The 10274-nt window shown below is 44.5% G+C and overlaps 1 pseudogene; it reads right to left on the bottom strand.

The window, feature by feature from the left end:
* Nucleotides 1-4212: 4212 nt before the first annotated feature.
* LOC118677646 lies at nucleotides 4213-6247 on the bottom strand (annotated as a pseudogene).
* Nucleotides 6248-10274: the final 4027 nt, after the last annotated feature.

Genomic DNA, 10274 nt, shown 5'->3' on the forward strand with positions numbered 1-10274 from the left:
TCTTCCTCCTATGAAATTGGCCAAAAAAAACCCCATAAGACCTAAATTTAAAAAACAGATCCAAAGGTGACTAAGATACAGGGGAATAAACACTCTCCTAAAGTGCCTGGGGTGTATAAATTACTATGACCTTTCTGGAAAGCAATTTGCTAGTATTAGATGTAAAAAAAAAAAAAAAATACTTCTCACTTTTGACCTAGTAACCCAACTTCAAGGAATCAATTCATCCTAAGGAAAAATCAAAATGTGGTCAAAGATGAATGCACAGCAAGTTCTCCCCAGCTTTGTTTGCAATAGAAAAACTGGGAAACAAGCCAACGTTTAACAATAGGGGGTGATTAACCATTTATATATAGCACATGCATACAATGGAATATAGTGCCATCGAAAAATCATATTTTTAAGAATATTTAATGACAGAGAAACGTTCAAGATATAAGTAAAAATATGAATATGTCATTAAGTGATTTTCTGTGAGTCATAAAATTATAGATGAAAACAAATTTTTCTACTTTTCTGCATATTCCAAAATTTCTATAATAAGCCTTTTTTTTTTCAGCTTGGTAATACCAGAATGATGTCAAAGTATTTTAGTTGAATATAAAATACAAAGTTAATGTTTTAGGAGATTTTTAAAAATACATTTTTATTGATATCAGAGAGGAAGGGAGAGAGAAAAAGAAACATCAGTGATTAGAGATTGGCTGCCTCCTGCATGCCCCCTGCTGGGGATCGAGCCCACAACCCGGGCATGTGCCCTTGACCAGAATCAAACCTGTGACCCTTTAGTCCGCAGGCTTACACTATATCCACTGAGCCAAACCAGCAAGGACAATGTTTTAGGATAAGCATGTCAAACTCAAAGGCTAACAAGTGCCAAATAAGGTTTAAGTTTATGTGGGCGGCAAAAAAACAAAAGTTTAAAATTTCATAGAAACGCAGTTTTATTTGGATAGACACATGCTGAATGCAAAGGGCTGAAATAAATGAGTAATTGTTAACATAGAATAATAGAACATTTTAATAAAAATTAATATTTTTTTCTTGAACATTAACTTACCAGACACTGAATAACTGCACAAATTAATAAGCATAATGCAAATAAACCCATTTTTCTTGTTCTTTGAAAGCAAAATATTTCCTGTTGCGCACACCACACAAGTCAGTCCAAGACTAATGACGTGGCAATCGGCTGCTAAAATATTCACTGCTAGTATTAGTGGAGAGAAATGGTGTGCCTGTGTGTAAGACGCGTAAGTGAAATGAATGCAACACAATTATAGTAATCAGTCATTAGTGAACGTTATAGTTCGTTATTAATAACAGACAGCCCTCGGGTTACATTGGACTCCACGTACATCGTTTTGTGGTTACATCACTATCTCCCATTTATTTATAAAAAAAAAAAAAGTTCTGTCATTTCAACATATGTGCTTTATGTTTTTTATTATTTATTTACCACAAGTAAAGGTCAGGAATTATCTTACTTTTAAATTTTTGTTGTTGTTTCACTTCATTATTGCTGTGTATGTGCTCCATGTGAGTGACGTAGGTGCTTATGTAGGTGGGTTCCAACTTACAGCAAAAATCACATTATGTTGCACCATAGGAACAGATCTCTGATGTAACCCAAGGACCTACTGTAGTCCTATATAATAAAAGCCTAATATGCTAAGCATCCAGTCGTCTGCTTGGCCGTTCAACCAATCAAAGCATAATATGCTAATGATATGCTAAGGCTGCTCAACTGCTCACTATGACATGCACTGACCACCAGGGGGCAGACAGTCGACCAGTCGACCAGTTGCTATGACGTGCACTGACCACCGGGGAGTAGACGTTCTGACCGGTAGGTTAGCTTGCTGCTGGGGTCTGGCCGATCGGGACTGAGACGGGCTGGACACATCCTGGAGCCCTTCTGCAGTCCCTCCCCAGCTGGCCAACCTCCCACGTCCCTCCCCGGCCCCGATTATGCACTGGTGGGGTCCCTCGGCTTGGCCTGCACCCTTTTGCAATCTAGGACCCCTCAGGGGATGTCAGAGAGCTGGTTTTGGCCTGATCCGGCAGGCCAAGCCAAGGGACCCCACTGGTGCACGAACTCGTGCACCGGGCCTCTAGTTATGTATAACAGGATATTATAAAAATTAAGTTACAAAATTTTTATTAAAAAGTTTCTTACATACCGTTATATTGGCTGGGCCGCAAAAATATTCATTGTGGGCCATATGCAGCCCAGAGGCTGTGAATTTGACATGCTTGTTTTAGGAGATTTAAAAAATCATCCATAATCTTAATTCTATAATGTATCTTTGTTTTGCATTTATCATACATACAGTAAACCTAAAAAATGTACATTAAAACACTCATATAATTACCATCTAGCTTCTATAGTTAACATTTTGCTATATTTATTTTATCACATATCCATCAACCCATCTTATTGTTTTCTGTATTTAAAAATAAGTTCCAGAAATCAGTGCCCTTCACCTCTAAATACTTCAGCTTGTATATCATTAGCTAAAGTTAAATACAATTTACTTACGGTTCTTAATTTTTTAGTTAAAATTTACACCCAGTGAAATGCACCAATCTTGTGTGTGATGAATTTTGACAAATGTACACACATGTAACCCACACTCTAATCAAGATAGAGAATAATTCCATCACCCCAGAGCATTCCCTCTTGCCCCTTTCCCATCAGTCCCCTGTCCCACACCTCAGTGTTTCACTTCTTTCACTATAGATTAGTTTTCCTTATTATTAAATTTTATGCAAGTGAAATAATATAGTATGTTCTTATGTCTGACTTGGTTTTGATCAGTATAATAGTTTTGATATTCTTCTGGATTGTTGTTTTTATTGATAATTCATTTCTTTTTATGGGGAGGGTAATACTGTTATACAGATACTAGAATTCCGGTGCACGAAATTCCTGCACAAGTGGGGGGGGGGGTTTCCCCCTCAGCCCAGCCTGCACCCTCTCCAATCTGGGATCCCTCAGAGGATGTCCGACTGCTGGAAACGGGCAGTCGGACATCTCTCTCACAATCCTCACTGCTGTCTCCTAATCACTCACCTGCCTGCCTGCCTGGCCACCCCTAACTGCCCCCCTCTGCCAGCCAGGTCACCCCCAACTGCCCCCTCCCTGCTGGCCTGGTTGCTCCTAACTGCCTCCCCTCTGACCCCCGCTGGCCTGGTCACCCCTTACTGCTCCCCCTGCCAGCCTGGTTGCCCCCAATTGCCCCCCCCCCGACCTAGTCACCCCCAACTGCCCCCCTGCCGGTCTGGTCGCCTCCAACTGCACACTCCCTGCCAGCCTGGTTGCCCCTCATGCCCCCCCCCCTCCGCCCCCGGCAAGCCTGGTCGCCCCACGCAGCCTGCTTGTTCAGTCATTTGGTCATCCCTCACTAACCCCACTGCCAGCCTGGTTGTAGGCAGCCATCTTGCGAGGGTGTGAGGGTTAATATGCATATTACCTCCTTATTATATAGGATACCACAATTTGTTTCTGTGTTCACCTGCTATTGGACATTTGAGTTGTTTTCAGTTTATGGCTATTACAAAGAAGCTGTAAACATTTTCTTGTGAACATGTTTATTTCTGTTGAGTAAACATATAAGTGCGGAATTGCTGGGTCAGGGGATAGGTAAACAATGATAAGATTAGAAGAAACTGCCAGAACTTTTCCAAAAGAGGTTGCGCCATTGATGCATCCACCAAATATACGTGAGAATTTGGTTGCTCCACATCCTCACTAACTTTTGGTGTTATCAGTCTTTTCAGTGTTAGCCATTCTGGAGGGAGTGAGTGATAACTCACTGTGGGTTTAATTGGCATTTTCCTGATGGCTATTGATATGGGCACTTTTTCATGTGCCCACACCATTGGTGAAGTCCTCTGTGAAGTGGTCTGTTCAAATAATTTGTTCATTTTTTCATTGGAGTTTTTGTTCTTATTGAATTGTAGAGCATAGTATCTTTTCATATGATAATATGAACATACTGTGCTTACTTGTATGCATGTTAATTTGTGTTCTGTTCTTTTTTCTTTTCTGCAAACAGCTTTATTGTTTCATTTGGTCCAATGCATGGGAGAGGGCTCCAGGGTGATCAAAAGAATGACTAATAGTTTCAGGAAGAGGCTCAGCTAAAAGCCAGAAACACCAGGGGAATGCAGAGGGGTTTCTGAAAGGCCTCTGGGTTCCAGAGGCTCCTAGTCGGACTCGAGGGTGAGCCTTTTAAAGAGACACTCTCCCAGCCCAGCCTGGGGACAGGCCAGCCTGCGGGTGTTGGTCAGGTGGTTGCCCATCTCCTTGATGAGTTTCACCTCCTCATCCAGGAAGTGGTTCTCCAGGAAGTCACAGAGCTGAGGGTCTGCGTGGGGGGAACCCAGGGCCTGCAGCTCCAAAAGGCCTGATTCAGGTTCCTCTCCAAGGCCAGGGCGGCTTCCATGGCGTCCTGAGTTTTGCCCCACTCATCTTGGGAAGGCTTCAGCTTGTCCTGGAAGAGAATGCGGCCGCCGCACTTGTTTTTCAACTTAAACAGACACTCAGCATCCTTGTGCTTCTTCTCTGCCAACTCGTGGAAGAAGTGGCCCACACCCTAGAGCAGGGGTGGGCAAACTTTTTGACTCGAGGGCCACAATGGGTTCTTAAACTGGACCGGAGGGCTGGAACAAAAGCATGGATGGAGTGTTTGTGTGAACTAATATAAATTCAAAGTAAACATCATTACATAAAAGGGTACGGTCTTTTTTTTTTTTTTTTTTTAGTTTTTTTCATTTCAAACGGGCTGGATCCAGCCTGTGGGCCGTAGTTTGCCCACGGCTGCCCTAGAGCCACATCATCAAGGTCGAAATAGTGGCCCAGAGAGATAGGTGTAGGAGGCCCGCAGATGCATGTTGGCCAGGCAGTTGACTGCAGCCTCCACCTCAGTGGAATAATTCTGACGAATTTGGGAGCTCGTAGTTGTTCAACAATAAGGAGTTAAGGTAGAAAAAAACGATGTGTTGGCTGGTCCTGGAGGTGTTTCTGAAGGTGGTGACTGGATGAAACGCAGGAGAGTGGTCAGAGGCTGTAAGAAGGGGCGTCCCTGGGTCTGTTCCATCCAAACACTATTGAAGCAAGAGACAGATCCAGGACCACCGAGGGCACTGACTGTTTTCTGTTCTTTTCAATAAATATCTATATATATAAAAGGCTAACATGCTAAGTGTCCCTCTGCCCACCTGACTGGTCGCTATATGTGCCCTGACCACCAGGGGGCAGATGCTCAACACCGGAGCTGCTGTAACACGCACTGGCCATTTGCAGAGAAATGGCAGCATGGACCTGGTGCTGACAAAGCAGCACTCGGCTTCACCCAAGTGGGACACAGGCCCCGCCACCACCCTGGAGCAACATCCCACCAAATCGCAGCCAACACTGCCAAGACTCCTTGGCACAAAATGTAGCCCCCAGCCCAGCCCAGCCCGGAAATGGTGGCTGTGGGCACCAGGTAATGACATCACATAGCATCACCCAGCTTCCACTCCCTAGTGACTAGTCTCCTTGCAGTTTCTTCAGCTCAGGAACACGACTTGCTTTATAGCCAGGTGGAAACATTTACACTTTAACCAAATGTCTGTGAAGTGTTTTCCTGTGCCTCATCTCATTTGATCCTCACAGAAATCCTGGAATAGGTAGATAGGAGACTCAGTGGAATCCTATTTTGTTTTCATTAGCTGGAAAACGGAGATTTAGAAAGCCTAGAACTTGACCCAACTGAAAAGAAGTAAGAAATGGTGGACCTTGAAAATGAGTTCAGGTTTTGTCACTGCGCAGAATATAGTCAAACACTGCTGCACTTAAATATTTTACCCTTTGTTCTCCCTGCATGATCTACAATAATATTATGCTTCATGTTGATATTTACTGCTGTGTTCCTGACAATTACCTGAAAGAGAAGTTGGGGTGCTTCACTGGGCTGGAAAAAGTTTAGCTAAATCAGAAAGCAGGTCTAATTAAACAAGTTTAGTCTATTTACTACAGGCCTGGTGCACAAAATTCATGCATGGTGGGGCAGAGGGTCCCTCAGCCTGGCCTGTGCCCTCTAGCAATCCGGGACCCCTCAGGGGATATCTGACTGCCGGTTTATAGGCCTAAACCAACAGTTGGACATCCCTCTTGCAATCTGGGATGCTGCATGCACCAGTGGCCATACTTTTTGTACAGGTGTAAGGCATCTTGCTGTTGTGTGAGCAGCTCCATTTTTTTGCTCTGATTATAAAAAGTAGTACATAACATGATCCTTCTGAGACAGTAGTACCATTTTCCTCATCTTATTGGTGGAAAAACTGAAGCAGAGAGAAGTTAAGTAATTGGCTTTGTCACACTTATAAGTGTCAGAGTCAGGGCTGACCGCACCACAATATGTGCAAGCCAGAGTCCATGCATGTCATTGCTGCATCATCCTGTTTTTCCAGTGTTAGAATAGCCTTGCCAGGTTTTAATTTTTAAATCTAAGAGACTGTTCCCAATATATAGGGTAGGGTTCCTAGGCCTGGCCAGTGATCAGGGCTGATCTGTTGGGCAACCAGCAGGGAAACTGGGGGTCCCCGCTGGCAACCACCTTAGCTGGTGGCCTCGTGCCGCTTGCAGGCCAGCCCCTCCCCCCACCGCAGCTGCCGGTCACCTCCCTCTGCCTGCTGGCACCCACCTTGGCTGGCCTGGTGCCACCCACTCGCTGGCCCCACTCGCCGCCAACCTGTAGTTCTGCAGGTTGTTTCACCATTTGGTTGATTTGCATATTAGGGTTTTATATAGATAGATATAAAAGGCTAAGTTGACTCGTGCATGCACAATACATATAAAGCTCTCACTGGCACCAATCACACACGTGTGTTTCCATCTGTCATTGTTGACAGTGAATTTTGCTGACACTTCTAGAGAAAGGGTGAGTAGCGATATTAAAATATTTCTTCTAATTAATTTCCTTTCAATGTGCAGGAATTCGTGCACCAGGTCACTAGTTGTATTATTACATTTCCCACTCTATATTTCCTCCTGGAAACTTAGTACATTTTAAAGTGTCATGAGCCTTTTCCCATTATGATACAATTTTAAGAATTATCAGGTGGGGTGACCACTGATAAAATTTGCCATAATTTAATTTGTCACTATAAAATCTCAAGGGACACCTCAAGTCCAAATTGTGCTTGTCTGCCATCTTGAAATAAGGTAGAAGATAAATGTCCCTAACTTGGTAGTCCCACCCAATACCTTCTACTATGGCTGGCAGATGATCAATAACTACTTGTTTAATGTTTTCTGTGGTGTGGTCCATTTCACTAAATATTGATCTTGGGGGCAGAATTTGACTCCATAGTGTTAACAGAACTATCAGTCTCTCCTCCTATTTAAGTCCTCTCTCAGTGAGAACTCTGTATTTTTGCCTTCTAAAGAATTGAATGGCTACGAGATCATGAAATCTTACCATTTGCAATAGCATGGATGGACTTAGAGGATATTATGCTCAATGAAATAAGCCAATCAGAGAAAGACAAATATCATATGATTTTACCTGTATGTGGAATCCAAAGAACAAAATGAACAAACAGACAAAATTAAAACAGACTCATAGATACAGAGAGTGAATGGGTGGTTGCCAGAGGGGAAAGAGGTTTGGCACACTGAGTGAAAAAGGTGAAGGGATTAAGAAGCACAAATTTGTAGTAACAAAATAGTCACGGTGAAGTAAGTATAGCTTAGGAAATATAGTCAATAATATTTTCAAAACTATACACGATGCCAGTTACGGTACTGGAAACATTAAGGGGAACACTAGGTATATGATTGTCTAACCACTAAGATATATACCCAAAACCAATTCAAAATAAAAATTAGAAAAAAACTGCATGCTGCCCCGGCCAGTGTGATTCAGTTGGTTGGGCGTCATCCTGTTCATGGAGAAGCTTCAGGTTGATTCTGGGTTGGGGCCTGGGCCTGGGGTTTTGGGCTCAATGGTGGAGTGGGAGGCAGGGTGCAGAAGGAGGCAGCCAATTGATGTTTCACTCTCACGTCGATGTTTTTCTCTCTCTCTCTTTCTTTCCCTTCCTCTCTCTCTAAAAATCAATACAAATATTTTTAATAAATAACACAATATTCTTTTAAAAACATGTATGCTTAGATTTTTTTTTTTTTTTAAAAAGCAGTTTACTAGGAACTTTGTTTCTTTCCCCCCAGCTTTTTGGGGTATAATTGACAAATGGAAATTTTGTATATTTAATGTGTACATCTTGGTGTTTTTATATACACGTACATTTTGAAAAGATAAAAAGACAAATAAATGCATGGCAACAGCTTGGAACTGGTCAGGAGCCTTCAGTACGGAGGTCAAAGAGACTTCCAGAGGCTCATCCAGGCAGGCAAGAATACACAGGAGACCTAGAGAAGGTGAGGTGTGGGCATCCAAACTCAAACTCAGATTCTGCAGATAATCCAAGAAGCTTCAAGGGAAGGCATTCCCATGGCCCCTCTGGGAAAGGGAGCCCAGACAGCTCTTTCTGCAAGTTGATAGTGCTTATAAATTCAAGTTGGAGATCTCTGAGCAGATGCTTGGAGCAGAGGTTGGTGTCCAAGCCAGAACCTGACCAACAGGGGGCTCCCTATTGTTGGTGATTAACCAGCTCAGGCACCTCCTGGTTGCCTGGTGGGGGGAAGGTGGGAGCGCAGAGAGCAGCAGTGTCCACTGAATGGATGAGGCTCTGGAGCTACCTTTATGTTTGAGGGCAAAGGAGTCTTTGCTGCAACTCTCCAAAATGCCTGCTACACAGTCTGTGAGGGGCTGGGTGCCAGGGAGGCTAGGCTGGTGGTGGTGTTGCAGCTTTCCTCCCTGCCACCTGAATTCCAGCAATGAAGTTTAGAGCATTGGCCGAAGGAGTGAGAGTAAGAAGGGACGTCTGGCCTAGAGAGTTGGCTAGTGGATGCTAAATAAATGCTCCACTAGGGAACTTCTAACCAGAACAGTTCTCAGAATGGGTGGGCCTGAGCCAATGGCACAGGGTATTGCCTCTACCTAGAGAAGTCAGGGGCGTGGGGCCACTGGGAGCTGGAAGCCCCTGAGAGGAGAAGCCAGCAAGCTCCAAAGAGTCTGGCATGACTAACAGACATAAAAGAACCAGCTCCTCCATGGACACCCACCTTTAACTGTATGGTGATGGTTGATCCAGAGTGGATTTTATAGTATGTAAATTTTAAAAGGGAGGGGGAAACCTGGCCCCCTCACCTGCCCCAGCCCTGCCCCACCACCAACTTGAACACACAGGAAGTTGTGTTAGGAAGAAGGGCTATTTTCTACCCTTTTCCCTCCTCAGACCTTTGGGAGCCTTGTATGGTCCATCAGTGAGCAGCTGATGGACCTCCTCTCTTGTGTTAACTCAAACCTGGTTCTAACCTGATGACCCCTCTCCCCAGCAGTCTTCTGGGCCACAGTGTCCCCCTCCCTCATACGCCCCAATCCTGGAACTGAGAATTGTTCTGGTTCCCCATCACTGCTCCATCTCTCCTCCCTCCTCCTTTAAAGAGACATGACTGGAGGAAACCAAGATGGGGGCATAGGTAAACACCGGAAATTGCTGCCTTGCACAACCACTTCAAAAATACAACTAAAAGACAAAACGGACATCATCCAGAACCACAGGAAGGCTGGCTGAGTGGAAATTCTACAACTAGAAGGAAAGAGAAAAGCACACTGAGACTCAGAGGAGGTGCAGAAGTAAAGTGCAGAGGTACGGAGGCACATATGGGAAGGGCTGGCAACTGACGACCCGGTTGTCTTTTTTCAATCGGGAGGGAGACACAAGCTCCAAACAGCCCTAACTCCAGTTTCAGACGAGTCTCTGGGGACCCAGACTTATACAGGGAGAAACTGGACTGTCTGGCATCAGTCAGAACTTGAGGGCAGCTTTCTCTCAGAGGTGCTTGCAGCAATTACCAGGACACTGAGACCTGGGGCCTCTTAGGGAAGGACTGAGGATCTGCCATAGCTGTTTGCTCCGCCCTGTTGATTCCCTGAGACCCCGCCCCACTCAAGCTGCGGCAGAGGCTTTTGCATATGAATAACCTGGCCCTTTGCAATCTGAAAATTACCTAACAAACTGCAGCTGGGTCAGAGAGACCCAGAACTTCCAAAAGAAGGCCCAAGGCCCCACAGCAGCTTGCATTGCTTCACAGTTGGGCCTCATCTGGGCACCTCCAAATCCCAAACTAAGAAGAGGAATCTGCAGATCTCTCCTTA

Source organism: Myotis myotis, unplaced genomic scaffold (genome assembly GCF_014108235.1).
Source record: "Myotis myotis isolate mMyoMyo1 unplaced genomic scaffold, mMyoMyo1.p scaffold_m19_p_1, whole genome shotgun sequence".
Taxonomy (NCBI): domain Eukaryota; kingdom Metazoa; phylum Chordata; class Mammalia; order Chiroptera; family Vespertilionidae; genus Myotis; species Myotis myotis.